We start from the raw sequence: 25,248 nt of genomic DNA, 5'->3' as shown, positions 1-25,248 counted from the left end.
TATTATAACTGAGAGGACACCAGCAGAAGTCACAGTGTGAATAGTTTTGCCCCATTACTGCATCTTCTGACTTTCCTGCTCCAGATGCCTTTGTCTTTTCTACAGTCTCTCCTAAACGAAGAAGCAAAGCACGTGTGTGAGAGGGTGCATTTCCAAGAACCCTTAGTAAAATCATAATACAATACCAGGAATACAACTTCAGCAGGCACATGAGCTCTGTTCTCCCCTGGCTGCAGTAGTCACACTTCTGAGCCTGTATTTCTTGCCTGGAACAGCAGTCACTTTGCTATCTGTCCAGCCAGCATCCTTTTGTTGATCTGTGAAGTTTTGGCACTGCAGATGTGATAAGAATAAAAACATTTAAGCAATCGGTTAATCTAACAAATATGTTAAATATAGTGAGACAATGCCCACTGCTTTCATTGGCACCAGACATAAATCTCAGAGAAAATTGCACAGATGCAATCAGAGTTGAACACCAGAAGTGTTTGGCACATTTGAGCTCTGCTACCCTGAAGATAAGACTTGAAAAAAGGACAGACTGCCTATCAATACCTTCACAGAGCACACCCTTTTGAGCTCTATAAATACATTGCATTCTCTCCACAATACTTTTTTCCCCCTCCTAGGACTGTCTTTAAACATACATGCCCTCATTTCTGTCCTGAGATTTTTTAGCATCCTTCTGATAACTTTCTCCAGCTTTGAATTATTAATGAACTACTTAATCATAGCTAACATTTCCCAGCATTACTCAAAGTCCCTGCCAATACAGAAAGCTATTTATAAAAAAATATACATTTTATAAAATATTTGTAATAAGGCAGTTGTCAGCTGTTTGCAGGTGCCCCTCACAGTAAAGTTGAATTAATAAAAGGTGGCAAAAAACTTCCTGGAGGAGATTGCTCTGAGATTTTCAATTAAAGGAAGCTGTTTCACACTGTAATGTCTGAGTGGTGTCTCCAAATTGAATACAATGACTCCTTGGGGTATAGTTGAATTTTCCAGGCAATTTGTTTTATTAGAAACTCTCCTAAATTTTATAGACATCTGTAAAAATAACTTTTTGAGAACAGACCTTGTTTTCTGCCTCCCATTTTTATGTTCCTCTCATAACAAGCCATTTTTTCAACTTGCAAATATGATTTTCTCTCATTCAAGGTAAGAGTAAGAGGATTTCTTAGTTAATTCTAGTTGAATTTTTAATGCCTTTTAGGTAAATCCTATTCAGCTTGCTTGTGTGCTTTCCTCTTCAGAGTTAAAGTTGCCCTGATTTAAAATAATTTTAAATTATCAACTGTTAGTATCAGTTCAGAATTAAAAAGAGAGTTTAGTAGCCTTAAGACAAGGTGAGAAGCTTCAACTTCTCTTACAGCTCCAGAAACAGCCCATGTGGTGTTTCCATACAGCACATGCCTCCATGCCTCTCTGGTTAGAAGCCAAAGGTCAATAAAGTATTTTAATATTTGAATTGTCACAACCACAGGATGCGAAAGAGCCAGTGATGACAGCCACCTAATTTGCTTGAGTTTCAAGAGATGTTTGGACAATGCTCTCAGGCATATAGTGTGATACTTGGTGTTATCCTGTGCAGGGCCAGAAGATGGACTCAATGGTCCTTGTAGATCCAAATCAGGACTCTGTCAAATCTGACACAAAAATATTATGTTTTTTTGCCTTGAAGTTTCAGTGATGCAGTGACCTCAATATGGCTTTATGAAGTGTTATGTGAATTGATCTGTCAAGACTGGCAGTGCTTTTGTTAGTTTTTAACTTGCTTAAGAATAAATAGGAAGTAAGAAAATTCTTCAGTTAATTTTTCTCATGTTGAACTCGGGAATGTCTCCCAGCTCCCACATTTAGCTGTGCGCCCCAGCTGTGTCCAAATCCAGGACAGAGGAGGACATTGCTTACAGCATCCCCTTTAACTCAGCTCCTCACTCCAGTTCTCCTGTCTTCATGGACAAAACCAAGGATCACAGACTGGAAAGAACTGGGCCATATCTCAGCATAATCCAGACAATCGGGGTGTCAGAGAAGAGGCTATGCTGCAGAATTATTGAGGCAAAGTCACAGACACCACCACAGGTAGGCTGAAGAAGGATTTCTCTAAATCTGATTCATGCCCAGTTCAGGTTCCATAGAAGACCAAGGCCCCAGGCACGAGAGAGAAGGTTATAAAAACCCTTTGCAGGAGGTGGATGAAGACAGCCATTCCTTCCATAATTATATGGCTGGCAGAGATGAGAAATATGAAGGGATGAGAAAGATATTTTGCTAAAACCAACCAGGCCAATAGAAAGATTACACACAGTGACACCACAGGAACCAAAATACTGACATCCCCCAGCTGGTCAGATGATGAGGGAAAGATTGCTGTGGCACTGCTAATTAAGGCTGAGGTAGACAATTTGTTGATCTCAGAGTTTGGAAGAGTTTGACACAACTCAAGAATGTAGATGAGAGTGAACATGAACACTTTTTTCATGTGCACTTTTTTCACGCTTCAAAGTATAAACTGACCTTGCCTCTAAGACAAAGGTTTACCCAGACCTATATGGCAATAGTTCTGATGTGGCTTTGGAGGCCTAGGATCATCCCAGAGGCCATGGAATGGCTTGCAGGAAGGTTTGTTTATCTATTGAACTGATGTATCTTGAGAACAAAAACCTCATGTTGATATAGACCTGTCTGCCTAATATTCAAAGATTTCACAGGTGGGTCATACACACATGAGATAACATCACAATCTTCACCTCCAAGCACCCTATGCAAGAACATAGTCAGGGAACAATTATTTGGCCACTTTGAAGGCATATTCTCTACACCAGCATGGAAAATGCACCATCTGAGCATCCCTAACTGTCTGAGCTGGGAAGGCTCAGAATTGACTCCAACTCACTCCCTTAAGTTTGGTGTGAGGCTTTCAGATGTGCCATTGCACTGCCCTGCTCCACAGTTCAGCCCTAGCTCAGCACAAAATAATGCATTCAGTTTTCAGAGTTACACTGCCCTTCATTAAACCTAAAGAATTACCTTATAGGAAGGAAGGCTCCTACTTTGCTCCTCACTTGACAACAGTGAAAGAACTGTTAGAACTGATCCCCAAAACACAAAGAGTGGTTTTTTTCCATTGGTTAAATGAAATATTGAAATTAGACAGGAGATCCCCCAAAGTTTAGCACACAGGTTAAAAACAGCATTCCAGGGATTTCAAAGCACTTATATTAGCCCATAGGTAAGTGGGCTCAAAATTAGCATGAGTGAAAGATCCAGAACACAAGATAGGTTTAAATTTATCCACAGATAAACACATCTACCTTGGCAAGTTCAGCCAATGAAGGCTATAAAAGGTGGCAAGCTATAAAACTACTTGGTGGAAGGTTGAATACTCCCAGAGTACTACTGACATCTAAATATTGTCCTTCAATTTAGCATGCCTGAAGCCTGCCAGACCAGCAGTAAAAAAGTGTAGAAGATGGACAGTAAAGTATTTCAGCCTTCCCCACAGAATTATTTTTCTCTCAGGTTTTGAAAGTCTTAGCAAGCTAGAGAAAGGGATCAAAACTTGGGGCAAACATAGTTCTGAATAAAAGAAGACGTCTGGGAAGTTACTGGAAAAGAAATTACAGCTTGCTAAATATCTTTCCATCAAATTTCAAAAATGCTGGATAAAATGCCATGCAGTCCCCAGCCCTGGGATACAATCTTTTTGAAGTCTGTGGGCAATATCACACATATGATATTAGGTATGCTTAGCAGGTACCATCGAACACAAGTTTTGTGAGCAGACACAAACATGGAAGTTCACACAATAATTAAATAAACAGAAAGCAGAGCAGCTGGGAAGATTCCAAACACTACGTCTTATTTACTTAATCACCCTGCAAGCACATTTCAGATTATTCTGTTTTTATTAGTTTCATGTTAAAATGCAAATCACATACTGTAGTTTTAATGACACAATAAAATAGAAAATAATTTTTGGCATAAAGATCTACTGAATAGATTTCTCCCCCACCAAATTGGCTTGTCCGATACATGCTCTGCTCAGTTTTAGTTCCCTCTCTACATAGCAGCACTTTTGGTAGGACGCCAAAGCCTGTCAATTAACAGTAAGCCTATCCCTTATGAACAGAAGCAGGGACTGTGATCATGTTCAGCTAAGATCAAGGATTAGTAAATCAGCATGGCACCAGATTGCAAGCACTATTTAAACCCCACAAGCCTACAAGCCACTGCAGCAACATTATATTCCATCTGGATGTGGAGAACAAAATCTCATAGTTACAGAGGAACTCACTTTTTACCTTTCCTGTGCAGGCAATTACAAGTCAACTTAAAATGAGCCCTGATTTAATCATGTTGGCTCTCTCAAATGCCAGTTAGGAAATAACCCCATGCTGCCATCGCTGGTATCTTATCAAGGACTTTCCATCAAATTACACATATTTCATTACACCTACTATAAATTATAGAAGACTTCATTTTTTTACAAACAAACCAAATATTGCACCAAAGCTGGCACAAAGGTTTCTTTTTAGAGCTTGAAGAAGTGTAATGCTATCTCACCCCTTGCCTGGCACATGGGGTTGTTTCTGCCGCTTGCTGCAGAATCAGGCACGCTGCACATGGTGAAATGTTTCCTTTACTTGATAAACAGAGTTTGAGTTCAGGGCTTTGCCAGAAAATGGCCACCCCGTACAGTACATCCCAAGTTTCCTATAATCATTCTTTCCCTCAGGGTTTTTAATTTTTTTTTTCCTCCTTAAGAAAGGCATAGGTTTCTTTTATCCCAGATCAAGTGACAAGAGAAAGAACTGAGATGTTTGCTGCCAGGTAAAAGAAAAAGTCATGGAGGTCCAGGGGGATCTCATTCCACAAACCTACTGCCAAGTTGAAAACAAATGATATTATCAGAAAATGATCACAGAGAGCAAGCCTCGTTCAAAGAAAAATGGTCTTTATTAACCTCTCTTTGAAATTACCTGAAAGCAAAGTCAAAGAACAATAAGGGATGGTGACTTGCCTCACTACTGCTGCTCCCACCAGCCATCCTCAGCTGGAGCAATGCCTCCTGCAGTTCCAGACTGCTGGTGTCAAAACAGTGATAGCTCTGCAGCCAGGGAAGACACTTGGTCCTTTAGGCAGATGTTTTGCTTTAACTGCCTCCCTTGCTTAGCAATAATTTCCTTTATCTGAAAATTAAAAGAGGGGAAAACTGATGCTATTATTTTCAGCCTTGGTGCCTTTGACATCTTTTCTCTAGGACAAGCAAGCATCATGTAAGGGGGGAATGAAGCCACCAGCTGACAGGTCTTAATCTAGTGCCCAAGGGGTGTCTTGTGAATTTAACTACATCTGTTTTATAGCAGGCACATGGGCTATATCTACAGACTACAGAATATGTCAGTTCTTGGTCCTGATGGCTTCTGCAGACACTTTGCCATACCATACTGAGATGAAAGCCTTGCAGCAGCCAACCCCCTCTCCTTCCTCCCTCCCTCCCCCTTGTCCAGTTTCCTGGTGAAAAGCAGACATGCACCCAGGAGTGCCCCGTGGCACTGCCCACGCAGATGTCATTTGGTACCAGCAGAGGACCACAGCCTAAGGGATGTGTGTCCAGGCATACCGTGCATATTTACACTTTTGTTTGGGGTTCATCTGTCCTAACCTAATAGATTTGATAGTTAAATGTCTGTCCCTAAGCTAGCCACAGCTGGTTGCTTGTGTAATCAGAGAAGAGAAAGATGCATTTTTAAGGTGTGATTCTTGCCATCTTAAAGCAAATGGCAAAAATATGGTGAAATTCTCTTCCAATTAAAATAAAGGCAGTCAGGGAGATGAGTGCACACAGACATTTATTCCGTGGATATCTAAAGACAGCAGATACAAGTTCTAGACCTTGTGACCCAGCAGCATGGACCCCTTTGCTGAACACCTGGAGTTTACTGGGACAAAAGTGATTTAAAGTAATTGTCCTGTTAAGGGCAACTGTTAATCTGAGACTCCAAATAAGACAAAATTCATGTAAATTATTTACTCCCACATTGCACACAGACCCTGAAACAAAGAATGGAGAGTGCAGATTCCTGCAATTCACTGCAGGACACATTAACCAGACCCAGCTGGTTTTGACCTCTTTAACAAGTATCCTAAACAAAACCAATTAGCAAATCAGGTTTCCTCCTTCCTCAGAGTGCTCAATTCAGAAATCCCTCTTGCTCAGGACTTCCCTGTGGGCAACATGGATATCAGCATGGATATTAAGCATCAATCATCTTCTTGCACATCTGCTGTGCTGTGTAAAGGAATTTCGGTTTTTTAAATGCTTACGAGAACGAAGGACTCTAAACCTCTCAATCTCTTTATTAAATGTATTTTAAATTATGTTGCCAGTCATCCTTCGTGGAAGAGCCATTGAAATCCCTATACATAGCAGTGTTTGTTCTAGTGACAAGTCTAAAAAGAGACTTTCTTCTATTTCCAATCAAGAAGGCACAAACTCCTTATTTATAAATACAATTTTCAATGTAAATTTAAGTCCAAGTCACCTAGGAACAGCTAGCATATTCTTGAGTACTTTGCTGAAAAGTCACATAAATCATGGTGCAAGTACTGAGTTTTGTTTAAGAGAATTGTGTCCCATGTCTGTCATGACAGAGGGACTATTTTAGGAGAAGAGCTTTCTTAAAAATCAGGACCTTTAACTTAATCAATATCTGAAGTTCACTAAAGAGAAAAGAGTTGCCATGCACATGAATTATTTCTAGTGATACTATCAGGTTTGTCCCTTTAAACTGTACTTGCAAGAAAAAAAATAATTTCTCCCTTGATGCTTAAGCTACATAATTGCTCATATGGACATTTATTGGCTTGCCTGGTGTCTGATGGTCTCTGAACAGCTAAGTAAAAGAAAGGAAATGAACAGGCTGCAGAAGTTCTGATTGTGAAACAATTCCTCTTTGGAAGTGTTACCATGCCAAGTGAAAATACAAGAACTGAATGTAATTTGGCATTGCTAGAACTTGTTAGTCCTTTTTCTTCTCTTAGCAGTATCCTCATGTGACAGGATTTGGTTATGAGGAAACTCCTAGAGCACTGCTCTATCAGGTCCGTAAGGACTTTCAAAGCCTGTCTAAAAAGAGGGAGGAGAGATGGCAAAGGGAAAGGAGATCTACAGGAAAAATACAACGAAGCCTGGTGTAGCTTTCCCAGTTCCCTTTAAAGCCAAGATGTAAATGCCAAAAGCTCCTCTGTGTCCTTGAATTCTCAAACTATGAAGCAAATGTACACAACAGTTTTTCTACCCCAACCGTGCAGAAAAACATTTCTATTGCTGAATTCTATTTATGTGTCTCAGTAGAAGACATAAAACAAGTTTAAAAAAGCATCTATTGCCAAGTACAATGGTATTTTCAGCAGAAATTTATCATTTTATTTGTTAACTAGAGGCTGATACAATAAATAATCACTAATGCTATCAGCTGATAGTTAGCATTTGTGTCAAACAGCAAAAGCTACTAACAAGCAGTACTACAGTTTCATAACAGGAGCTTTTATTCAAACAAAAAATCCCCATCGGTTTTAAGGTTTTTTTTTTTTTCTGCCGATCTTCTGCTGAGCTTATCAAGCTGAGCAGTCATGGAATCAATCTCACTGAGGAGCTGCAATTTCTCCCCAATTCATGAAGCTTAAAATCACAGCTTTGGCAGCAGCCCTCCCACCCACCCACAGCTTTCATGGATCCAGATATAATGTAATTTTATTTTTATCCTGTATGGTTTTACATGGAAACTCAAAAATACATTTGTACCATCACATAGTGTCTATGAAAGCAGCAGGAAAGCAAATTCCGCATTTACAAGTTCGGAGAGATCTTTCAAATACTCCAGCCACCAATGCCTTTTGGGGGTCAGGAGGAAAAAAAAGAAAGCAACTTTTTCTTTGTGGGTAGATGACAAAATGATTGGATCTACCTTCTACTCTGATGTTGATTCCCTTATCTTGATGGACTACTTACACAGTTGTAAAACCACAGGACTGCTGAAGTCCTGGTTATACCCCTGTCCTCTATGCCCAAGGAAAGTCAAGCTTGCCAATTCCCTTTTAATGGGTGTCGGTTTAACATGTTTTTAATACCTCCAGAAATAACGAAGTCTCCCACTGTTATTCCAGTATTTCTGCTTCCAGAGTTGGCAGGTTTTTGATGTGTCTGACCTGAATTTGTATTTGATGCAGTGTTAAGTCTGTGGTTTCTCTCCCATTCAGCTTAGGCAAGAACAGTTTAGTCTATCCCTGCTGCAGCCTTTCATGTACTTGAAAACCCACTATGCCACACCTCAGTATTCACTCAGCTAGTGCAAGCAGGCTTGAGATGCTGTTCTCTGGAGTTCTGACCATTTTCACTGTTCCCCCACCAATTACTCTTCCTAAAATATGGCACCCCAAACGGGACACAGCATTTCATACAAGGCTTTGATAACGCAGAGCAGAAGAGGAGAACTGGACATGACGTGTGCTGTATTGCTATTTATATTCCCAGCCTTTTCAGTTTATCTCCTATTTGCCAGGGACATTTGAATTCTATTCCTGGACCAGCATGCCGGCATCCCCTCTCAAGTTTTAGCTTATTTGCAAATGTATTGAATGCAGTTGCTATGCTGTCATTTAGGCTGTTAATGAAAACAGACCCGGATCACTGACACTCAGCTGCTCTTTTTCAGTGTAGTGAAACATGTCATTTCATGGTGGGAAAACACAGAAAATATTATTTTGTTTTTAAATCTCTGAGTATGCATGTTTTGCTACTGTTTTTTTCTAATGGGACAAACTACAGAAAGCCTGCATTTTTTGTATTCCAAGAATTTTATCAGATTTCAGTGCATATACACTTGAAACCTGGCTTTTGTTTTATAGAGTGGTTTGGGAGTTTTTTCTGCTCTTCATTTCACTTTGTGTTTTCTCAGCACAGAATGAATATGATCAAGGGAAATAGTCACCAAGGTAAAAGAATGACTTGTTACAAGACACTTGAAAATTGTTAAAACTAATGTTTTCTTGGTAAATATATTCAAGGCTAAGAATAAGCAACCTATTCTACCAGGATACTATGTGCAGTAGCTGGGGAGGAGAGCAAATACTATGAAAAACCAAAAAGTACCCCAACATTATTCTTCTGCAAACTATGAGAGAAGATTAATTCTCTAATAATTCAAATAGCTGCTTGGGAAGAAACCTGCTATAACAAAATTATTTGTAGGGTAAATAAATGTTTTAATAAATCCAGGTTAAATTTAAATGCAGTCAGGGCTTAAATGAAGAGCGTTAACAAACATTTGCTTAGGAAATTTCATTGATCATCTCAATTAATTATTCCGTGGTTTTCTCTGGCACAGTTAAATCATACTCTCACAAAAAAAGAGTAGAGGAGGCTGTGATGAGTTCTCTGAAGTGGACTTTAAGCTCTTGAGACAGAGACATCAAAATTAAGAGAGTTGTTTGCTTTTTTACCTTGACCATGACACAAGATTGTTCCTGCACTCATTTCTTTTAAGTATGTATCTAAAAATACTGCAGACAGAACCTCCTTCTCCTAACACAATGCACACCCATGCTGTCAAATGACCTCGCTCCCCAGACAAATCCTTGGTCCTGTACTCATGTTATCATACTCCTAATCTCTGTTTTTTGCTGTGAAACAGCATCCAGGTACAGCATGAGGGGACAATTCCCTCTGGAGAGTGGTGACAGCAGACAGGCTGGGTGACACTGCCACAAACTGGCATCCCCAGCCTGGCTCACCCACCCTGCAAACCCTCACACCACACACTGCCACAGGCTGGGTTTGTGCTGTAAAACCACTGCTTTGGGGGGCTGTGGCACAGCCCTCCCATAACTGCTGAAGTCTGGAATTGAAGGAACACGTGAAAAATAATAATTAACTCTAAAGGGGCACCACATGGGACTCAGTGACCTGCCACAGCCGGATGTGGCTTGACTTAGGGAAGAGGAGGCCAGAGCAGTGGATAAAGACTTATCTGAGTGATAGATAGACAGTTTTGATGACTACAGAGGGGAAAACTCACAGTCTACATGTAGAAACCCTGTCCTAGGTTTCACTTTTCTCTGGTGATTGAATTTTAGAAATTTAGGGCATTATATAAAGAAACTGACTTTGCCAGCAAAAAAATGTAGGTTCAGGGTGGATGAGTAGTGTTAGGTGGACCGGGGAAGACTTGCCTAGAGCAGTGTCAGGTTCTGGGTCCCTCAGCTACAGGCAAAAGTGAGCTAATTGCACATTTCCCTGAAACAGGGATATTTGAAGTCTAAACACACTTCCTAATGAAGTAGGATTTATCCTAGAGAAGATACAGCAACAGTTTTCAAGTATGTAGAGGACTATTATAAGTAGTCATTTTTTATTGATACATCTTGTCTACACATGTTTATTGATATGTGTTTTGTGAGGGATGGAAAACATGGATTAAACAGCAGCAGGACAACTTCAGGTTAGGAATGACAAATTGCACTCTAGCAAGAGAATGGAGAAGCAGTTGGACAGAAGGTCAGAGGGGAAAATGGGACCTCTAAACTCACGGCTGCTTAAGAGCAAGTTGGCTGAGACTCCCTAAGAAATTGGAGTGTGTAGATGATTCTGCCTTGGGAAGAGCTAGCTCAGCCCCTGAGGCCACATCCATGGCTCTCCCAAGGTTCTATGAGTGCTGCTGTGGGTGCATTTTAAGTAGGATAGAGAAATGAGTATTACTGATTAAAGAAGAGGCTGCTCAGAAGCACAGCATTGCATAAAGGAGGGATAGCTCTGTAAAAGCAGGCAGAAGTTCCTTGGGGAGCTCTAATCTGTGAGTAGCTACCAAGTCTGGCAAAGATTCAGATGTTTTACACAGCCAACATGTGAAAAAATCAAGACAAGTTAAACTTCACATTTAGGTGCTGGAGCATGTTCAAAGAAGACCAACAAAGATGGGGAAGGTTCTAGAGAAGTCTTATGAGGAGTGGCTGAGAGAACTGGGGTTCTTTGCGGTAGCTTCTTTTAAGAAAGAAGAATACAATTTTTTTAAAAAGAATAGTGAGAGTGCCTACGCTTATTATTACAAGAACTGTCTTCTTTTCTCTAGCACTATTTCTGTTACTATAACAAAGCAAATCATCATTAACTAGGGACCCAGAGAGTCCTCACATTCCAGTTAAATCCTGCAATTTTTCTGTCCAAAAACCCTCTCTAGATTTTCTTAGCAAAATTGTTAAGACCAACATAACAGCAAAGCTTCTGTCCCCGGTCTCCCCAGGAACACGGCCTTCCTGGGGCTGTGTGTGCAGTTAAACCTGCATTCACAAAACCAGCAACAAAACTCACGCTAACCCAGGTGTGCTCCCACCCTCACAGTCCTTGATTATGTGTCACAAAGCCACACGCTCCCCCAGGCATTTGAATCTTGTCTGCAAAGTTGGGCACATGGGTGTTCTACAATATTCTTTTAGTCTGACCCAAGTACTTTAATTGGTGTGTCAGAACCTTTATTGCTGTAATCGCTTTTCTCCCAGGTGTTCACATTAACAAATTGTTCAGCCTTGATGTGCTGTGTACTTACTAAAAGGAAAACCTTGTTTTCTTCTGGAGATGGTACTTCAGAAATGTTAGCACATAGAAATGTAGAAATGTCTTTTGATGAGTGTCTTGTTTGTGACTGTATCTCCTACATAAAGCTGTACCTGCTTTGTGTTTTTCCTGGGACCAGTCCTCAGGTTCTTTTAAGGCTTGCATTCATCAATCCATGTGTTAGGTCTCTTTTCCTTCTCCATTTCCTTTTCTTCTCCTCACCTTTCCTTCCTTCTTTCCCTTTTTCCTTGCTCGTTTTCCATACTCATAAGAATCTGCCCTTGTTTATTGCTGATCTGTAAGTCAAAACAAAGGTTTTCTAGTGCATTCTGGTTTTATTCTTCAGGGTAAAAGCACATTGCATGTGTGTGTGTGCACCTGCCTGCACATGCCACATAACTGGGGAGGGGGGAAGTTAGCATGCAGAATAATGTAATTACTCATTCTTGAATAGAAGGATAATTACTGTCACAGAAACTCACATAACTTGCAGATCTTTTTGTTCATTTTAAGATGATAAATACAGTATTTTCCATTTTCTAACAGGATGCATCTTTTCCTTCTGATTTCCCTTCCCCCCACTTAAACTGAATTACATACATTTCAAATGAATAACAAGGGTTATCTGTTCCCATGCAGGAAAATAAAAGCTTATCTGGATTTTCTTAAAATCTGAAAGTAATTCCATGTCTCTGAAGTCTCTGGTTAGTCACTGATTGGGCTGTCACCTGTAACAAACTTCCTTTAAGAATGACTTTTAACAGCATATCTAGAAGAGGATGGGGAAAAAGACGTAGGAGCAGAAAAAGGCACAGTGACTGACCACAGGCTAAGACTTTTAAAATACACGATGTGAATCTCATATTTAAAAGCAATGAAAAACTATGTGTGCCTTGTTAGTCACTCACGGAGCATAATCTGGGGCAGGTGGTAGGCAAATCAGTGCAAAAAGACACACAAACAGCCAGGAGCTCACAGCTTCTGACAGATGGCCAGGTGCCTTCTTTCCCTATTCCTTCCATCCAGAGAAGCCTCTGGAAATGGAAAGAATTGCCATTGTGTGAGTAACTGTCTGTTTGAATATATTCTCCTAAACAGCTTTATTTTAAAATGTCTTTTAAGATCTGTTACCAAACGATAGGCAAGAAGAGTATTTTTTAGGTATAAACCTCAATATACTGCCTGACTTTAGGACATTGGGGCAACAGAAGTAGAACAGATACTGGGAACTGCAACAGTGGGACTTTTTAAGAGCTCCTGACAGAACAAGTCAGCTCTTCTTTAGTGACAGTAATGCTAGGGAAAAATTTCAAAGCCTCCATGGGAGCCTGGAGCTCACAGACATCTCTATGCCTCTGTGAACAACAGTAGTTTAGGTGTTATCTGTTCTTACATCTTCTGAAAAAAAGGCTGAGATTATTCCTGCACAACAAATCCCCACTAATGTTAGGCTTATATTGCAGTTATCTTAAAACTGGTTGGGTTTTGATGGCTGCATAACTTAGACATCATACCATTTGATGCAACTGATTCCAGTTGCTTACTGGGATTTTTCTCCCACTTGTGACCTCAGAATCGTCGAATTATTTAGGTTAGGAAAGACATTTAAGGTCAAGTCCAACAGTTCTGTAACCCAGAGCTGCCAAATCCACAACTAAACTGTGTCCCCAAGTGCCACATCTACAGTCTTTTCAACACCTCCAGTGATGGTAACTCCACCACTTCCCTGCTGTTATGGTTTGATGCTGGCCCAATGCCAGGCACCCATGAGAGTTGCTCACCTACCCTGACCTGCCACAGCTGTAGAGGAGATTAAAAAAAGAAAGATAAAAAAAAAAAGGAAAAAAAAAGAAGGGTTAATGAGTTGAGATAAGGACTGAAAGAAGGGAAAAACAGGTTCAAATTCAGTTGCAAAGTGAATTTATTACTAACAGAATCAAAGGAGGATAATGAGAACTAAAACAAGCCCTTAAAACATCTTTTTTTTTTCCCAGCCCATCCCTGCTTCCCACCAACAACACAGGGAGACAGAGACTGGGGGGTTTGGGGTCAGCTCATCACTGAGATTTTCTTCTCCTGCTCCAGGAGAGGAGTCCTTCCCCTGTGAGACCGTGGGGTCCCTCCCACAGGAGACAGCTCTCACTCCCAGGAGCAGCAGCCAAACCACACCTGCTGCAATGTGAATTCCCCCCACGGGCACACAGTGCTCCCAAAACTGCTGTGGTGTGGGTCACTCTTTCCATGGGGTGCAGTCCTCCAAGGACAGGCTGCTCCAGCCTGGAAGCAGGGCCCTTCTCTCCACTGGGTCTCCCACTGGATCACAGCCTCCCCCAGGCATCACCTGCTCCAGCATGGGTCCCTTCCCCATGGGCTGTGGGTGGATCTCTGCATCCTCCATGGATCCCATGGGCTGTGGGTGGATCTCTGCATCCCCCATGGATCCCATGGGCTGTGGGTGGATCTCTGCATCCCCCATGGATCCCATGGGCTGTGGGTGGATCTCTGCATCCCCCATGGATCCCATGGGCTGTGGGTGGATCTCTGCATCCCCTGGATCCCCATGGGCTGTGGGTGGATCTCTGCATCCTCCATGGATCCCTATGGGGTGTGGGTGGATCTCTGCATCCTCCATGGATCCCTATGGGGTGTGGGTGGATCTCTGCATCCTCCATGGATCCCTATGGGCTGTGGGTGGATCTCTGCATCCCCATGGATCCCATGGGCTGTGGGTGGATCTCTGCATCCCCCATGGATCCCCATGGGCTGTGGGTGGATCTCTGCATCCCCCATGGATCCCCATGGGCTGAGGGTGGATCTTTGCATCCCCCATGGATCCCCATGGGCTGTGGGTGGATCTCTGCATCCCCCATGGATCCCCACGGGCTGTGGGTGGATCTCTGCATTCCCATGCATCCCCATGGCTGCAGGATCACAGCTGCTTCACCATGGTGTCACCACAGCCTGCAGAGGAATCTCAGCTCCATGCCTGGAGCACCTCCTCCCCTCCTTCCCCACTGACCTTGGTGTCTCCATGCTGTTTCCCTTACATCTCCTCATTTCCTCCTCTTCTCTGTCTAGAAGAGAAACTGTGTGTCCTTTGTTTTGATCTTCTTTTTAAATATGTCATCACAGAGGCATTAGCAGCCTCTCTCACTGGCCCAGCCTTGCCAGCAGCATGTCCATCTTCAGAGCCATCAGGGATTGGCTCTGCTGGATCTGGTGGAAGCTCCCAGCATCTTCTCATAGAAGTCTTCTCTGCGTCTTCCCCCACCAAAAACCAGGCCATGCAAAACCAGTACACCTGGGCAGCCTGTTTCAGTGCTTGATCAACCTTTCAGTGAAGATGTCTTTCCTAATATCCGATCCATACCTGCACTGGAGCAACTTGAGGCCATTTCCTCTTGTTCTATTGCTTGTTTCTTGGGAGAAGAGACCAACACCCAGCTCACTACTGCTTCCTCCCAGGTAGCTGTAAAGAGCAATAAGGCCTTCCCTGAGCCTCATTTTCTCCAAGCTAAACAAACCAAACTCCCTCAGCTGCTCCTCACAGAATTTGTTCTCCAAACCCTCCACCACCTCCACTGCCCTTCTCTGGACACCTCAATTCCAGCACCTCAATGTCCTTCTTACAGTGGGGAGCCCAAAACGAACCCATAATTTGAGGTGTGGCCTCAGCAGTGCCAGGTACAGAGGGATAATTGCTGCCCTCATCTGATGATTGCTGCATCTCATCTGGCACACTGTTGCTGAGCTTTGTGCTGCCCCAGTTTCACTGTCTCTAATTATCTGCTATGTCTGAAAATGCCTTTTTGAGCTTCTGTGCACTAAACAAAAAATCCTGAGCCTGGGAAGCTCTCTCTGCCCTTATTTTTTAGATGAATCTGGTAAATAAATCAATTTGTGTGGTGCTATCCCAAATCCCCTAACCTGAAATGGAAGACACTTCATCCAAGACAGATTACTTTGCCAGTTCCAGGAACTGATACTTTGTTATGAAAGTAATAATAAAGAAACAAGAACAGGCTACTCCACATTCCACCAGAAACATCAGGCTGCCTGCTCCAGACTCCAGTTGAAATTCTGTCTGTTTGCAATAGCATCCTTAGCAACCAAAAAAATCACACAAGGCTATTCCTGTAGGTGAGGTGTATCCAAGCAGCCAACATTTCAAATGCAAGCTTTTCTTGTGAGCCTGTAAAGCTAATTTTTCTACAAAAATTTTGAATTCATTAAAAAGTCTTATCCAAGATATCTTTCTCACTCACAGACTTAGCATATCAATGTTCCTGGGAAGTCATAATCATTGCTTTCATTCTATAGATTTCCATGCCCTCTAACAACTCAGATTGTGTGTTGTCTCAACCACTCCCTTCAAGTCAGCTCTGACAGCTGAGTCAGACCAGAAGAATGGTTGAATTAAAAAGCCTGACAATCCTCTACCCCTTGTTCAGCCAATAACCTCATTTGTTCATTGATTGGAAATTAAAGATGATAGAAGTGCTTTTATTATTGTTGTTGGTGATGGTCTACAACTCTGCTATTTTGTGCAAAGCTCTCTATTACTCACTTAGGGCCAAATTACTGTGAAGACAGAACAGGAAAGCCCATAATAAAATACAGTAAGAATGTCAGAGAGGAATCTGTTTCAGCCAGGCAGGGGTATCCTACTGGTGTTCACAGCACAGCTGAAGGTTCACCCCTTAAAATCCCAGTGCTGACTGTTCCTTTTTGCAGCAACATGCAGAAGGATGGTGTCACTTCTCCAGCATTGGGAATATAGCAGCTGCTTCCCTGGCTGCAGAGAAGGACTGTACTGCCTGGGTTGAAAATGGATGTGTCAGTCCCCCACTCTGCTAAAACTGGAGCTAAGGCTTCTGTTAGTCTCATTGTGCGTTCTGCTGATAGTTGAAATGTTCTCAGTGGTTCAAAATTCATATTTTTGTTCTCCTAATTATCCCTCAGCTTAGCTTCTGATATTGGAAAATTATCCTCTAATTCTCTTCCTTTAATGAGATGGTTTATATTTTTAAAAATTTGTGATTATACTCATTTTCATATCCCCTCTTAAATATAGTTAGCATTTGCTGACCTCTATCCCATGTTAAAAGAGTGATGAATTGACTGTAGTCACTCCAGATGTTCACTAAATATTTTCCACATTTCTAGAGTGGATTATTCATTAAATATGGGATTTAAACTTCAGTATCTGAAAGATTCATTTTAATGAATGTTCTTCACACTTATCCATCCAGGCTTTTGACATCTAAAATGTTGTAATTGCAAGATCTGAGGTGCTTCTAAATAAAAAGTCATTTCACAAACACGTTCTGTAGGTGGGACATGGAGCAGGCTGTGTTCACACAGGCTGCTCTACAAATTGTGAATGACTCCTGAACGTTATCTCAAACATCTCTCTTCACCTCACATCATCTCCTCTTGTGAAAGATGAGCTGTTAAAATGCCTTGATCCAACCTTCAGGGGAGTATATCTTTGAATATCTAAAAGGTTTTGTTTCCACTTGCTCTGAATGTTTACAGCAGCATTCTGATCTTTTGTTAATGCCCATTACCCCTGAACCATATCCACACTTTTGATGATTTTTTATCAGTCCTCTCTGAGAAGCGTTGTCCTTAACTTATGGGGTACATTGATTTCATTAAGGGTAGGACTCAATTCAGAACTTTAAAACATCCAGAGAAATTACTGGCACGTTGGTTAGAAAAATAGCTGAGGAGCAAAAAAAAAAAAAAAAAATTAGTATTACACATGGCTAATTATTTTTCCAATCAAAAAGTTTCCTTATCATTTTCCACAGAATAATTTTTTACATGAGCAATCAGAGTTAAAAACATATATTTGAGGCTTTGAAACCAAAATTTATTTGAGTTATCTGAGTTCACGTAGCCTTTCTTTAGATCTTTTTTTTGGATAGTAAAGCTGTTAATAGAATATTGATATTAACGAAAAAAACCATCAAGGACTAAGGAGAAAAAAAAATCACTAGCTTACTCTCAGACAGAGGAATACTTCCTTTCCTTTGAGGAGGACAACAGCAGAATATGAAAAAAAACCTGGCTGAACACTGAGGGCATTTCTTTGGAATGCCAAATAAAAGTTAACTGGCAAAATGGAAAGACAAATTGCCCGCAGGCACCCCAACTGTACTAATTGGAAGTCTGAGGGCCCAGAGAAGCTCCTCAGACACTGTATGCTTGCTACTCTTTCCTGAGGTAACCAGCCTGCAAGTATGGCAGAGGAGAAAAAAACCATTTTTTACAAAAGACCAGATGCTCACAGGAACAGCCCCCAGTTGTAGGACAGTAACAAAAGAGCAGCTATAGGATGGAGACAAAACTGGCCAGAAAGCTGTGCTAGGAAATTAGTTATCAGTGGTCAACCATCAAATTAAAATGATAGAATGAGAGGGATTTCCTAGGACTCTGTTCTATGTCTGGCTCTCTTCAATATTTTCATTATTAACTTGGATGGTGGAATAGAGATTGTACTTTGTATATTTATATCTGACTCTAACCCAGCAGGAGATGGAAGCAATTTGGAGGACAGGAATCAGACTCTGAACAAACTTTGGGAAACTGGAATTGTCTGAAAAAAACAGATGAAAAGTTTCACATTCATTTCTGCATTTCAGCTGCTTAAATACAGTGTGGGAAATGATTGACTGCTTAAGAGCTTTGCAGGTTCTGGAGTTGTCACAAGCTGAATGTCAGCCTAAATCATCATGTGGCAGCAAAAAAAATCCCAACATGATGGCATGTGTAAACAGGAGGGTCATCTGTAAGATATACAAAGCAATCCTTCTGCCTTACTTGAGGCTGATAAATTAGCCTCAGCTAAAGCATTGAGTTGATACAGGGACTGATTTGCTCTCAAACTGGAAAGAGTCTATATGAAGCATGCTCCCTAATCAGAACACACCAAAAGAGTAGTTGGAGGAAATGGAATGGCCAGAAAAGGAAGACTGAGGGAACTGATCAATAGTTTTCAAAAATGTAAAGACCAGGGCATTAAAGAGGGCAATAGACAATTACAACTGTGTCTTCAACATACATGGTGTATACATCTTAAAACAACTTTTATAGGCCATTTATCTGTTTTATAGTTGCTATGGCTCACAAATAACAAAATGTTCTAAAAAGTCACCATTAAATTACTTTTTTATATAAAAATCTGTGCTCCTTATTTCAGGAAAAAAACCCCTTCACTAGAAAAGTAGATGTCATTTATAGGACATTGATAACTTCATCTTCTAGTTATTTAATTTTAGACTTGCTTCCTTTATTCTTTCTTACCAACATCTATCACATTAACCCCTCTCATCGCATTACTTTTATCGTTGTATGCCACACACTGTCCTTCCTCCTCCAATCCCTGAAAACCCTTTTAATATATGAATAAATTTCTGTCGGTTTTCTATTGCTGTGGACCCAGGCATCATTCTCAAATGACTCGACTTCCATGGCTGGTATTCTCATCAGTCATGAAATATCATTTCCTTCCCCATAAGGAATGAGAGAGATGTCATCTCCCTTTTCTCTAACCCAATTCATTCAACTGAACTCACCATAATATGATCTTCTGACCAATCTCACTACATTGCTATGTTTGAATATTTTTATATTCCTTTGGCATGATAAGTGACTTGCAGGACCCAGAGCATATTAATCGTTCACAGAAGTACAGTCCTGCCATCCTGCTGAGTAATTCCTTAAGGCAAGAATTGCAGTTCAATCCCCTGTACAAGCACCGAAGTTTCTGGAACATGGTCTTTTTCCCAACTTCATTTCGTGAGGACTTTAGTTAATAACTGACATGTGGGGTAAGAGATATAAAGTGATGGAAATAAGTAGTATTTGTGTTCCACTGGAACTACCCTTTTGTTTGAGATGATGTGAGAGATGCACAGAGCAATGAAAACCAAAATGCCTCCCATGTCCTCCCATAGGTTACCATTTCCCTGGGTCTCAGGGCACAACAGAGGTGAGCCCTCTTCCTTAAGCCTCTCACAAAAACCTGCCCTTGCCAGTAGACTGCCAGCATTCACACTGAAGGACAAGAGGATAGTTCATGATTCAGCCTCCTCCCTCTGCAAACATCATTACACAGCAGCCATGAGGAAGTGAAAAGCTTGAGGACCATAAGTGAACTTCAGCAGACATTTACTAAGACAAAATATGTCTCATCACTCCATCTCCTCTAGTTTCCCAAGCATGCCTTGGGCTTCTTTCTGTCTCTGAAGAGGTCTTCATAGGACCTGAACATCATTTTCGTGAGGTATTCAAAGACTGCTACTGATTCATTGCTTTGTTATCAATGTCTTTTTTGGATTATTTCTCCTGGTCTGCCCACTCAAGTGTTCTACAGGAACACCTAGTCTTGAATAAACGCAATTTAAATAACACCAGCTTGTGAAAAAGTCAGTGAAACACTGCAAGAATTTCCATGATGCAAGAAGAATATTCCAAAATGAAAGCAGTCCTAATTAGCACCCTAGAGACTGCGTGTATTATGAGTGAAAGGTGAGTAACTGAGCCAGCCTGTGCACAGGTGTTTCTTAAGGTTCCAATGACTCAGTGATGGCCCATGAAGTGGCAGGAAGTGCAAATCAAATGCTAGCCCAGCTTGCTTCTGCTTGACTTTTGGACCCAGCATCTGGCAACCCCAGGCACAAATCTGAGTACAAGTGGCTTGTACAAGTGTCTTTTCATGCACAGTAGTGGGGATGGCCAAATATGCTGTGCAGCCTCCACCCATGCAGCTGTGTAGCCTCCAACCACCAAGCACCTTCTAATAAAAAATCTGGGTAAAAGAGATGGTTACAAACATCATCTTTTGTGGGTCCATAGGTCTTTTCTTAAAGCCCTCCAATATTTCTTGTCAGATAACACTGGTCCAGGCTGAATTCAGCCTTCTAACAAGACATCTCTTGTGCTCTGGATACAGGGGTATTTTCAAATCAGCATTGCCAAGGGCACGCTATTGGTACAGCTCCATCAGGATTGCAATACACTTACTGTGAAGGTACACAAATAAAATTTTAAAATTTAGCCAGTGTAAAATGAGACAGAAATATTTTATAAGAAAACTACTTTTTTTTAAACTTTCATTTTCATGGAAGACAATTTAGAGTTCTATGAATATAATTCTGTCTTCAAAACCTGTACATTTTACTGAGTTTAGTAATAAATACAAAAACCTCGTTAAAAGCTCAACATTGTTGTTCATTGATTAAAATACCATCCATTTTGTGAAAGTTCAAAATTCAGCTTCATTTTACATTACTGTACCTTCATATTTATACTTCAAACATGTTTTAACAGTATAATACATACTGTTTTATACTAAATAGATAATTTTTCACTTTATACTTTTTAAAATGATTGTTCACTACATTTTAACACGGCTGTATAATAAGCATTTTTGTAGGAAGTTCGTCTCACTGGTTCAAATGGAGTGGCACTGTCTGCAAGGTCTCATTTCAGAATTATTGTGCTTTTATCCTTTTTGTCATGCCACAAGTTGTGAAGTCCAAAATATTTACCTTTCTGATTGTCAGTCTTTCCTTCACAGAGATGTCTGAGTGAAGACAAAATAGACAACTTGTTTTGTTGAATCAATAGAGGCATATTATCACAGCAAGATTATAATTCAGGTGTACAATACCTGCATTTTACAGAGCACAAAACTGAAACTGCCATGTGCTGTGTGTCACAGTAGGTAACTAATATCAACAAAGTACCAGAGTCTTTGTTCAAATACTGTTGTATGGGTCTAACTTCAATCCACAAAAGCAAGGCAATTCAAAGTTAAGGCTTAAACTCTATCCATCATCTACTCTCTTCAGGAATTGCATTATGAATGCAGCCGAATTCTCATCTCAGGCCTTTGCAGCTCCATGTTGCCACACAAACAGTGAGAGAAAGCAAACCTACTGTTACACTTACATGCAGATTCCTATCAATTGCTTTACATCTGGTAAGGATACCATCTATTGGCATTTTTATTTACTTGAGGCCAAAGCCTGAGGCTTTGGAGAAAGGATGTGACCATCGCATAAGGTGTTTGGGATGTAAGAGTTTAGATAATTAAGTATTTATCTTTGCTTTTTGGGGCATACTGGAGTTTTAGGTTTGCACAGCCAGGTTTTTGTAGCAGGGGGGCTATGGAGGTGGCTGCTCTGAGGACCTGCCAGAAGCCTACTTCATGTCCACCAGAGCCAATGCCAGCCAGCTCTGTGAATGATGTGCTTCTGGTCAAGGCTGAGCCCATCAGAGATGGTGGCAACACCTCTGTGATAACATCTTTGAGAAGAAGGAAAAAGTTATTACTCAGTTGTAATTGTGCTCAGAGAAAAGCAGAGTGAGAATATGTGTGAAGAACAGCCCTGCAGACACCAAGGTCAGTGCAGAGGGAGGGGCAGGAAGTTCTCCAGGAGCTGGAGCTGAGGTACCCCTGCAGCCCATGGTGCAGCCCATGGTGAGACAGCTCTGCCCCTGCAGCCCATGGAACACTGCAAAGAGAGATCCACCTGCAGACCATGGAACATCACAAAGATCCACCTGCAGCCCATGGAATTCCACAGAGAGAGATCCACCTGCAGACCATGGAACATCACAAAGATCCACCTGCAGCCCATGGAACACTGCAGAGAGAGATCCACCTGCAGACCATGGAACACTGCAGAGAGAGATCCACCTGCAGACCATGGAACACTGCTGAGAGAGATCCACCTGCAGACCATGGAACATCACAAAGATCCACCTGCAGCCCATGGAACACTGCAGAGAGAGATCCACCTGCAGACCCATGGAACACTCCAGAGAGAGATCCACCTGTAGTCCATGGAACACCACAGAGAGAGATCCACCTGCAGTCCATGGAGCACCACAGAGAGAGATCCACCTGCAGACCCATGGAACATCACAGAGATCCACCTGCAGCCCATGGAACACCGCAGAGATCCACCTGCCGCCCATGGAGGAGATCCATGCCAGAGCTGGATACCTGAGAGGAGGCTGTGACCCCAAGGGAGGCCCAGGCTGAAGCAGGCTCCTGGCAGGGACCTGCAGACCCATGGAGAAGCCCATGATGGAATAGGTTTCTTTGTAGGATTGGTGGCACTGTGGGGGACCCACACTGGAGCAGGTCATGCCTGAAGGAAGGGTGACCCACATTGCATCAGTTTGTGAAGAACCATTGCCTGTGGGATGGATTCAGGCTGGTGAAGGTCATGGGGAACTGTTTCCCATGGGAGGGACTCCATGCTGGAGAAGTGGAAGGACTCTTCTCCCTGAGCAACATCAGGAACAACTTGTGATGAACTGACAGTAACCTCCTCCTCCCTGTCTGCTTGTGCTGCTGAGGGGAAGAGCTAGACCTGGAAGGAGGCCTGGGTGGGGAAAGCTGTGTTTAGGATTTATGTTACTTCTCTTCATCCTGGTCTGATTTTGTTAGTAATAAATTCAATGCATATCCCCAGTCTGAATCAGTTTTGCCCGGGTTAGCATTTGGTAAGTGATCTCTCCTGGCTCTTATTCTTCATTATATTTTTTATGGCCCATCCAGTTGTAGAGGGGAGGGATAGAGGAGCTTCAGTGAGTGCCTGGCATCCAGCCAGAGTCAACTCATACATAGAGGTAGGAAAACACCTGTTTTGTGAACTTCTGGCAACAGGAGCAGACAGTCTTGTGTTGATTTCTGCATCTTTTTGAACTGCCATTATCAGGAGACAGGAAAAAGAAGGAATGTAAGTCCACGTTGAAACCAAAATAAACTGGCATCAGTGGTTTTCAAAACCCTTTCCCTTCAGCCTGTGATTTTACGCAAACAAGAATACAGTGTAGGAAGAAAAATGGTTTATTTCCAGCTGAAGATACAGAGGGAAGTATAACTAATGTCATCATACCTGAGGTAAGAAACAGTAAAGATTAGATTTCAGGCTTGGAAACAAAGGTTGTTTGTGAAAACTGATCAACTCATTGTGATTATGTGTTAGTCCTGTGACCAACATTTTTTGCCCCTGATGGATGCATCTGCTACCAGGGCCTTACATCTCCCACTGCACAAAGGAAATTTAAGGAAATCAAATTCTGCTCCAGGCTGCCCTGCTTCTCAGGAGTCTTAACAGTTTGTAGCTTTCCTTTTAGTACTGTCAGGACTAGGGTTTTCAGCTTGTCCACAGATTTTGGAGTTAGCAGAAAGGAGAAAGCTCTGTTTTTCACAGGATATAGTTCTGTCATGGAAACATGAGATGAGAGCACCCTGGGAACTGCATCCTTCTCCCCAGGGGCATCCTTTCCCAGAGACATTCTTCTGCATGCACTATTTAACTACTTTCTTATTTTATTTTTTTCTTTTTTCTTTTCTTTTAAATGCAAGTTTCAATAATATCAAAGCTCTGATTAACTGGTGGAAGAATGTGAATCAGTATGGATAATCTGTAGCTGTGCAATGTATCATAACGAAGAACTTCATAAGCACCAATATAGCAATCTCAAGCATTAACTCACCTTCAATTTTTGACACAAAAAAGATCTGACTCTAGTTTCACACCTCTTCATGAGCTTCTCCTTCAAGCCATCAGTGGAAAAAACAAAGCTATGTTGGGAGCTGAGAGATGACAAGATATTACTACAAAACAAATAAAAACAGAGCTAGAACTCTGTACTGCAGAGGTACTCATTCTTTTTCATTGCCTCGAAGAACAAGCCTATTCTTCTAACCCAAGTAGATTAGTAAACAGTACTTTCATCTTTCAGAAACCTTCACTATGTCTGCAAGTCTTGTGATGTAGAATATTGTAGATAAAAGAAAATACACGGAAATTTTAGTAAAAACAGATACTGAAGTATTGTAGTTGCTTACTTTCTCTCTGCTGTGAGGAAGAACAGAGAAGTCTTTTGTTTCACTTTTATTTTGAACCTATTTTGTTGCCAAATATGGGAAAAGATTAGTTTGCTGCTCATTGTGCCATTGGTTTTGTGATTCTTTGGAAACCCCCTAAAAGTCTGCATGCAAAACCAATGAGTTAGAACATGTTTGACAAGCTTATTTCCAACTTCACCAATGTAGCAGGAAAAGACTTTAAAATCATTGCCTCTCTTCAATAACAATAGTACATACAAATGTTTACAAGAGGATTAAAAGCTGCTTTAGCAATTTGTTTTAAAGATTCCTATGTCAGACAAGTTTTATCACAAAACCTGTTGGAGCACTATGCAGCTGATCAGATGCAAACAGAAGCAAGTTATGCCACTGACTTTATTTTACCTGCTTTAAAAGGATGATCGCTGTATCTACAAATACACACCACGTGTACAATAAGCCATACCTATTGACAGCCTGCCCAATTACAACAACTGCAAAAAAACTCCACAAGAAACGACCCCTAGCACCTGGTAATTAAAATTGCTAATCACCAGCAATTATCTGGCACAGCTTTATAGCCAGGCAAAACAGTTTGACCCTTTGCCCATGGAAAGAAGAATGTTTGCTGTCTATTGATAAGTGCTTAGGCAAAGCTGTGTTCAGCTCACATCCATTAAGTGGCGCCTAATAGGAAGTCAACAAAAGAGCTCTGACATCTGTAGTGGGCACTTCTAGCAGGCCA

This window comes from Cinclus cinclus, chromosome 2 (assembly GCF_963662255.1).
Source record: "Cinclus cinclus chromosome 2, bCinCin1.1, whole genome shotgun sequence".
Lineage (NCBI taxonomy): Eukaryota > Metazoa > Chordata > Aves > Passeriformes > Cinclidae > Cinclus > Cinclus cinclus.
Note: the sequence above shows the minus strand (reverse complement) of the source record.